Here is a 9,177-nt window from a genome sequence, read left to right as displayed (position 1 = left end):
TGACAAAATTACCCGATCATCTATTATCTTGCATTATTTTCTAATCCGGATGAATACAATATGTACATTCGATGTATTCCTACAATCTGTAATCCAGCATTTTATTTAGCTAGTAACATTAGGTAATACAGCTTTAACAATAAAATAAATTATCAACTTAATCCAAGGCAGATAATCAAATCTGAAAAAATTGGTTCTGAATCTAGTATAAACTCAAAATGCTTTTCATGAGAGCTAACTAAGTGATTATTAAGAAAAAAAAATGATCTGGAGATCTAAGTATATATTTAACAACCTTATTGTTATGTACAAATAAGAACAGAAGGCACAATAGTGACAACAAATTTAATTATGTTTTTGGTAAAGTTTTTCTTCAAATGTACTTTAAATTTTGCATAAAACTACAAATTTGTCTAAAATATAACTTAGCACCCTATAAATATGTCAAAATGACAATAAAAATCAACTTCTTTACAAATTTGAGTTTTCAGAATTTCATACATAAAAAATTAACAATGTTACTGGAAACTAAAGACATTAACCCACTATTGGCACATGCTATTTTTAATATAAAAATAAATTGCTATTAAAATCTTAGTTCAGGTTGCCTATATATAATACTATATTTAAGAGCAGTTGTATATGGCTAGTCAAATACCATGTAAAAAGAAATTATTGAAATCTTTACAGTATGAATTATAGGCCAAAACCAACTTTTCTTCAGTGCTAACTTTGATTCAAACTCCATTCAGAGCCATGTACAGAGATTATTGTCAAGGTCAAGGTCATTGTGAACTTGCATGATCGAGTGATGGCTAATTAATCAACCAGTATAGTTTAATTAAATAAAATGACAAAATCATAATATTTTTTATTATGCACTGAATATGTGCTATAGGGTGTATACTACCAAATCAAATCCCATAGACGACAATAGTAACATATGTGGATAAAACTCCTACCTGCAACGTATCAACCGACATAAACGCCACGAATATAAATACTACCACCCCTTACACTTAAAGTGAATCAGAAACAAATGGGGGTCAAGCTGCTCGTTTCTGAGATAACGGGTAGCGTCTATGACTACCCTAGTTTCGCACAAAATTTGAGTATTTTTTTCTACAGGTACCCCATACCTGTTTCAAGCACAAGGCTACTTGACACATTGGTACTAGATGAAATAAAATTGCAATTTTTTTTTACCCAGATGAAACTATTATTTTTTACAACCAACACACTCACATTTATAACCAATCACAGGACTTGTGGTGTTCACTTCTCTATCAAAACTTTGACCCAGCCGGAAGTTATTTGGTTTAGTACTACCTATAGGGACAAGAGACAAACCGCTGTATCAGCTTCAAACAGGGATAGGAGACAAACCGCTGTATCAGCTTCAAACAGGGACAGGAGACGAACCGCTGTATCAGCTTCAAACAGGGACAGGAGACGAACCGCTGTATCAGCTTCAAACAGGGACAGGAGACGAACCACTGTATCAGCTTCAAACAGGGGCAGGAGACGAACCGCTGTATCAGCTTCAAACAGGGACAGGAGACAAACCGCTGTATCAGCTTCAAACAGGGACAGGAGACAAACCGCTGTATCAGCTTCAAACAGGGACAGGAGACAAACCGCTGTATCAGCTTCAAACAGGGGCAGGAGACAAACCGCTGTATCAGCTTCAAACAGGGACAGGAGACAAACCGCTGTATCAGCTTCAAACAGGGGCAGGAGACAAACCGCTGTATCAGCTTCAAACAGGGACAGGACACAAACCGCTGTATCAGCTTCAAACAGGGACAGGACACAAACCGCTGTATCAGCTTCAAACAGGGACAGGAGACAAACCTCTGTATCAGCTTCAAACAGGGACAGGAGACAAACCGTTGTATCAACTTGAAACAGGAGGACAGGAGACAAACCGTTGTATCAACTTAAAACAGGAACAGGAGACAAACCGTTGTATCAACTTCAAACAGCTGCTGGCGACATGAACACACGAGGGTTTACGGAGAATTTAATGCTTTAAAGTCTGCGGGAGTAATGTTTGCGATTGCAACCTAGTTCTTAAAATCAAAATAATCCATAGAAAGGAGCTTCCCATCTCTCTGGATTTGTAACAAAAACAGTGTGTGCCATTGATAATATAAAACCCAGTAAAATAGGAATTAGTTTCCATAAACCTCACAATTTTTGTTTTAAAACAAAAAATTAAAATTAACCGAACCCCCCCCCCCCCCCCGAAAAAAACCCACCCTTAATAAGTAGGCGTAACACATTTTAACTACGGTTATATAGCGTTGGACATATGGTTAAAGAGAAGTTCCTGAGTTTTTAGCCCTAGCAAAACATCCGTGTGTTCCCCTAACAAAATCCTACTTTTTTCTTTGAAAGCCCCCCCCCCCCCCCCAAAAAAAAAAAAAACAACAAAAAACCCAAAACAAACCACTATCGAAATAAAATTAAAGTTAGTTTTGTTTAACGACACCACTAGAACACATTGGTTGGAACGAGAAAAAGCCAATTATTTGAATGGATCCACCACGGCGGTTCGTTCCTGCGATGCAAGCACCTCAAGCGAGTACTCAACCGATTGAGCTAAATCCCGCCCCCGATTTAAATAAAAAGCACGATACGGATAAATACATATAGAATGACCTTTGGTTGGATTATTAAAATTTTCTTTTGGCCGTTGGAAAAAATAATAAATTTGCACATTTGTAATCATCGGCTATTGGATGTCAAACATATGGTAATTCTGATTCGTAGTCATCAGAGGAAACCCGCTACATTTGTTCTCATTAGCAGCTAAGGTTATTTTATATACACTTTCCCACAGTTATGCAAAGGGCTACTTCTTGTCATATAAAATCCATCGACGTAAATACTGCGCAGAATCTTGTTCCACCTTCCATCAGATCGTCATACACGGCAGGTGTCCATAGACGACATAGAGATCTTATTCTGGGTCCGAGCTATGGACCCCAGGGCAGCCTGGGGCACGGCAGGTTGACCTCGCGACTATCCAGTCTTATTGAAGGCACGTCGTCAAGTGATTTGAGCCGAGCTCTTGAGTTTGCAAATTGGTGTAAAAACTGTGAAAAAATATCTAAAGTTGTCGAGTTTTAGAAGAAAAAACACTAAAAATAACATTGAGTTTGGACATTGCAATTGATACTGTGTTTTGTCATCGGTTACATTTGTTAGTATTTGCATTGGCATTGCAAAAAATAATATTTCGATTTTTGTGTTTATTGTTATTTTGAAAAAGCGAAATAAAATGATTGTAACTTAAACGAAGGGCGTGATAGAAATAATTAAACATCTAAATTGAGAAAATAATGTAAGTCCTGTATTATTACTGATGACTTTGAAGGAACATGATCTGTTTCGCTTATATTGTAAAATAATTTCATGTTCTTATTTTACCCTTTGTGAATTTGACGGTATTTACTTGGCTATTTGTGTGTGAAATACTCTAGGTAAGATGTGTTTTAAAAGTATCCATATAGAGAGGAAACCGTGTTTCATACCTATAAAGCTGAAATTTGCATTAAAATGATATCGAAAAACCATAGAGTATATGTAACAGATAAATATCAACATGCACTGAGGGGATTCGAGCCACGGACTCTCAGTACGAGAGTCCAGCGCTCTACCAACTAGCTACTGGCAGTAGGAGCACTTTATACCAACACTACTACATATAATTGCCGATCTAGGAGATTATTTCTGGAATATTACCAACCTGATGCCCAGCAACCGATCCATTCGTGCTGAGGTGTCGTTAAACAGTCTTTCTTTGTGTGTTTGTTTTGTTCGTTCGTTCGTTCGTTTGTTCGTCCGTCCATAAAAGCAAACCTTTAGTTTAAAAGGAAGTAAATGTTTTATTTAACAACGCACTCAACACATTTTATTTACGGATATATGGCGTCGGACATATGGTTAAGGACCACACACAGATATTGAGAGAGGAAACCCGCTATCGACACTTCATGGGCTACTCTTTTCGATTAGCAGCAAGGGATCCTGTATATGCACCACCCCACAGACAGGATAGTACTTACCACGGACTTTGTTACACCAGTTGTGGAGCACTGACAGGAACGAGAAATAGCCCAATGGGCCCACCGACGGGAATCGATCCTAGATTGATCGCGCATCAGGCGAGCTCTGTACCACTGAGCTACGTGCAGCTCCCCTTTATTTTAAATACTTTTCAGTTAGAACAGAACTTACAGGAATATCGCAAGAAAAACGGATAGTCTCAGAGGAAAGCCACTACATTTTGTATTTCCATTAGCAAAAAACGTTTTTTTTTAAAATATAAACACTTTCCCAGAGACAGAACTCAGCAAGCCCTTTGATATACAAATGATGAATCACTGGTTGGGACAGGAGAAAACACCAATCGGAGAATGGGTCCAAACACGGAGTTCGACCCTACGACCCAAGCACTCGCACTAACAGTAACTGAAGTACAGTAAAAGAAGGAAAGAAATAAATGTTTTATTTAATGACGCACTCAACACATTTTATTTACGGTTATATGGCGTCAGACATATGGTTAAGAACCACACATATATTGAGAGAGGAAACCCGCTGTCGCCACTGCATGGGCTACTCTTTTCGATTAGCAGCAAGGAATCTTTTATATGCATCATCTCACAGACAGGATAACACATACCACGGCCTTTGATGTACCAGTCGTTGTGCACTGTATGCCATGGAGCGACAAGTAGCCAATGGGCCAACTGACGGGGATCGTCCAGTAAAAGAAGAACCAAGGCAAAGTAATGATAGGGTTCACTATAGTGAGAGATAAATAGGACATTTTAAAACTGAAAGTCACACTTTTTAGTATGTTTTTCCTTGGGTTGCAACTGTCCCTACTCGTCCCACTAGATACGACTCTGAAACGTTACAGCAATATAGCCCTGGCATTTCATAATAATTAATGTCACTTTGCAAAAGCGTCATGGTGGATATTTATCATACTAAATCGAATTCACTAGCTACTATTACAACCACAATCGTATCTCCCAACAAAGACATTGTGAAAATTATGACAGTAAATCATCATTGGAAAGTACCCCAAACGATTTCCATTTCTCCTCTCTTTCCATTCTCAAACGTAAACATCACCGACAATGACGTTTTCGGGATGTACACTACAGAACGTGTAATTTGTACGGTCCGCTGTAACTGTGACTCCGACACCCGTATTTGTACTGGAGTACGCATGGCAGGTGACCTCTGCACGTGGGGCCAATTATTGTCACACTTTCTTTGTCGCCACAGCAAAGTTAGCGACATCGGTCTGATGTTTGTAGAAAGCGAATAAAACAAACAGTTTGTCGAAAGGCAAACACATTAATAGATTGTTCACTTATAACTCAACCCCGGTGGGATAATATCGCCATTACGATAGCTTAGATTGGACGAAATGCTAGGGGCGATAACTTTGAAAAGAGCATTGCTCGCTTTCCGATTCGCATTGATTTCGAAAAACCAGTATGTGCCCGGTGACAGTTGTGACAATGAAAAGGGGGAAAGACTGTAAACATTCTTCCAATTAATAAGTTCCCAGATGAAGAAAAGATTGTCTCGCGGTGAACAAAATAAAATATAAAAATAGGTCACCAAATAACGTGACCATTTCGGTAGAAAATTAAGTACAGAAAAAGAAAAATATTATCAAACTAATACATTATGATTCTGTCACAGATAACGCGAGTTTCATAAACATTTTAAACATTTCGAAAAAGAAAACAAAGATACATTTCTCTGAATGTTCGTAATTATGCGAATGTTTTTAATAAAATTAAAAGGTTGACATTTTAATATTTGCTTGCTGTTTATCTTTCATTGCATTGTCTAATTGGCTGGATTATAATGAGGGACCATAATGAGTTTGTCAGTTCTTTGACATGTAATTCCGCTCGTGGTCATTTCGGTGTATTTATCACAATTACTTCATTTCCCACCTGTGATTAGGGCGATTGGAGTAATCCGCATTAAAAAAAAAAAAAAAAAAAACCCCACCAACCCGTGATGCGTGCAATGGAAGAAACCAATAATCTACCGGACTCGGTGCTGTAAGGTTAAGCCATCGGACATAAGGCTGGTTGGTACTGGGTTCGCAGCCCGGTATCGGCAATAACCCACTGTCCTGGACAGACAGCCCGGATAGCTGAGGTGTGTACCCAGGAGAGCGTGCTTGAATCTTAATTGAATATAAGCACGAAAATAAGTTGAAATGAATGAATAATCTACACTATGCACTGGTTAGTAGTACCTTACCTTACACACACCTAGCTGTTCTATCTCCTTTAGCAGATATGTTTTAATTAATTTAGCCATTACAATGAATGAATGAATGAATGAATGAATGAATGAATGTTTAACAACACCCCAGCACGAAAAATACATCGGCTATTGGGTGTCAAACTATGATAAAGTAAAAAAAAAAGAAAAGAAAAAAGAAAACCTGTTATAAAAAGGTCTATTCAGTCACCATTACGTTTGAAATAACATTTTGTTGTTTCATTCAAAGTATCATTGAATCACATAGTTTGTTTCTTTTTTCTTATTTCTTTATTTAAATATTTCTTTATTATTTTATTTATATATTTATATTATTTATTCTTTCTTTTTTTTTCTTTCTTTTTTTATTCTTTTTTTTTTTGGTGGGGGGGGGGGGGGGATTGTAACGATTTTTCGACAAATGGCTCATCTAAGATAAAAATACACATAGCCAAAAACGACAAGTGAGGTTTAAGTGGCGAAATAGGATTTCTTTATTCGTATTCCCTTTGTTTGTATATGTGTATGCATGTCTTGTGCACCTAGTAGAAAATAGGATTTCTTTATTCGTATTCCCTTTGTTTGTATATGTGTATGCATGTGTTGTGCACCTAGTAGAAAATAGGATTTCTTTATTCGTATTCCCTTTGTTTGTATATGTGTATGCATGTGTTGTGCACCTAGTAGAAAATAGGATTTCTTTATTCGTATTCCCTTTGTTTGTATATGTGTATGCATGTGTTGTGCACCTAGTAGAAAATAGGATTTCTTTATTCGTATTCCCTTTTTTTGTATATGTGTATGCATGTGTTGTGCACCTAGTAGAAAATAGTCCAAATGTCTGCCTGCATTGATATGTGTTTTATGTTTCGTCCATTCTTCGTGTTTTCTATAGGGGTGCATTACATCCATGAATGTACATATTGGCTTTATCTTAGCAAACCCTTGAGCATGCAAAATGTAAACACTCCAGTTGCATTTGTATTTTAAATACCGTATTTAAATTTCAAAGTCCTTATGTTGATTATTTCCTAACGTATGAGAACCCCGCCCACGGAACAATCGTACACGGAACCAGAATGTAAATAACATGCTGTGAACCCAACCAATACTGTTGAATATTGAATACAGAGAGCCGAAACATACAGTTTTGTGCTCTGGTTGTTATTTCAGAATTCTGTCTTACTTTAAGGTTCTTGAGTAATCTTTGAACACAAACAGAAAACAATTTAAAGTAAGAAAGAAAGAAAGAAAGAAAGAAGGAACCACAGAAGAAAAATAAAAGACAAATCAGTAAAAAAAAGAAAAAAAAGAAAAAGAAGAAAAGCACACCAAAAACCGGAACATAGTGTTAATAAATAGAGCCACGTCTTACAGGAATGTAAAGATTGTATGAAAACAAAAAATGAATAACAAAACAAGTATGTGTTATAATTTAAGCTCGTGAAATGAGGTCAGTTAGTTCACCGTTCACATTGGTCTTAGCGTCACAGACAGATGGGCCAATCGAACTTGAATGCAAAAATATGCTGGGAAATCGAGACTACAATATCAAACACTCCAGTAATACCGCGGCCATATTGTAAATAGAATTACGATTTAAAAAAAGATTTTGAACGTCATTTCTAACTAGGTGACTGTAAATGGACGAGGAAATTAGAACTATTAATTTTATAGCGCAGTATAATTCTTCGAAACAGAGATAACGTTGTATATACAACGATAAATACTAAGAGAGAGAGAGAGAGAGAGAGAGAGAGAGAGAGAGAGAGAGAGAGAGAGAGAGAGAGAGAGAGAGAGAGAGAGAGAGAGAGAGGGGATGGACGGATGGACGGACGGACGGATGGATGGATGGTGGGAGAGAAAAAGGAGTTGACAAAATGGTAGGGAGGGTATAAGAGAAGGGAAGGAGATGGAGATAGACACACAGAGAGAATGAATAAAAGGTTTGAATGAGAGACTGCGCACATGATAGGTAGGCGTGAGACGGAAACGAGAGAATATACGAGGAAATGTGGATTTGTGACAAATATTAGGGCCGAGTTAAAAACAAAATTTGTGCATTCTCCAACTTAATCCATTATTTATATTTAACTTGACTGTCAAGTTAACTACTATTTTATATTTTAATGAAAATATTAGTTAAACTGGCAAAGAATATTTGAAAAATTCATTGCCAAAAACGACAATATTCTTTTGCACCTAACTTGAAATGATGCTGCTTGTAAATTCTCAGCAGTAGATGACTGGCATTGAATGTGATACACGTCCTAAAGGTGTGATCTATGATTTCCCATTTAGTATTCGACAATCTCGTTTTGTTTCAGATAAACGCATTACTATTACTAGTGACGTATTAGGTATACAACTTATACGGCTTAAATTACATATTCATTCGTTGATGCAGATGTTTTGCCTTGATGTATACGCTTTTATATTTGTGTACAATGTATATAACACAGTAAGTAGTGGGTTTTGAATCCACGACATTAACGCACAAAATGTTCAAATTCCATTGTTCACAGCTATGCATTGTTGAAAAATAATCTACAGTTAGAATTCGTTTGACGTCACAGGTAGGGATTAAAGAGATTTGTTTTTGAGGACAGATTCGGAGTTTTAACGAAAAATATCAATCGTTTTTAACGTCGCTTTTCCAGTGTTAACGAGGAAACTCAATTATTATTATGACAAAAATAGACGACCGATCTCAAACGTTAACAACTCTCGACCGTTAGCAACAATAACGACATATCTCGATTTACTACTATAATATTATATTTAGATTATTAAGGACCATCTTTTAAAAATTATAATACCAAAACAATAGATAATTAAGGAAATATTTGGATCTTAGACGACATT

The sequence above is a fragment of the Gigantopelta aegis genome, chromosome 9 (genome assembly GCF_016097555.1).
Source record: "Gigantopelta aegis isolate Gae_Host chromosome 9, Gae_host_genome, whole genome shotgun sequence".
Classification (NCBI taxonomy): Eukaryota; Metazoa; Mollusca; class Gastropoda; order Neomphalida; family Peltospiridae; genus Gigantopelta; species Gigantopelta aegis.
This window is presented reverse-complemented; position numbering follows the sequence as displayed.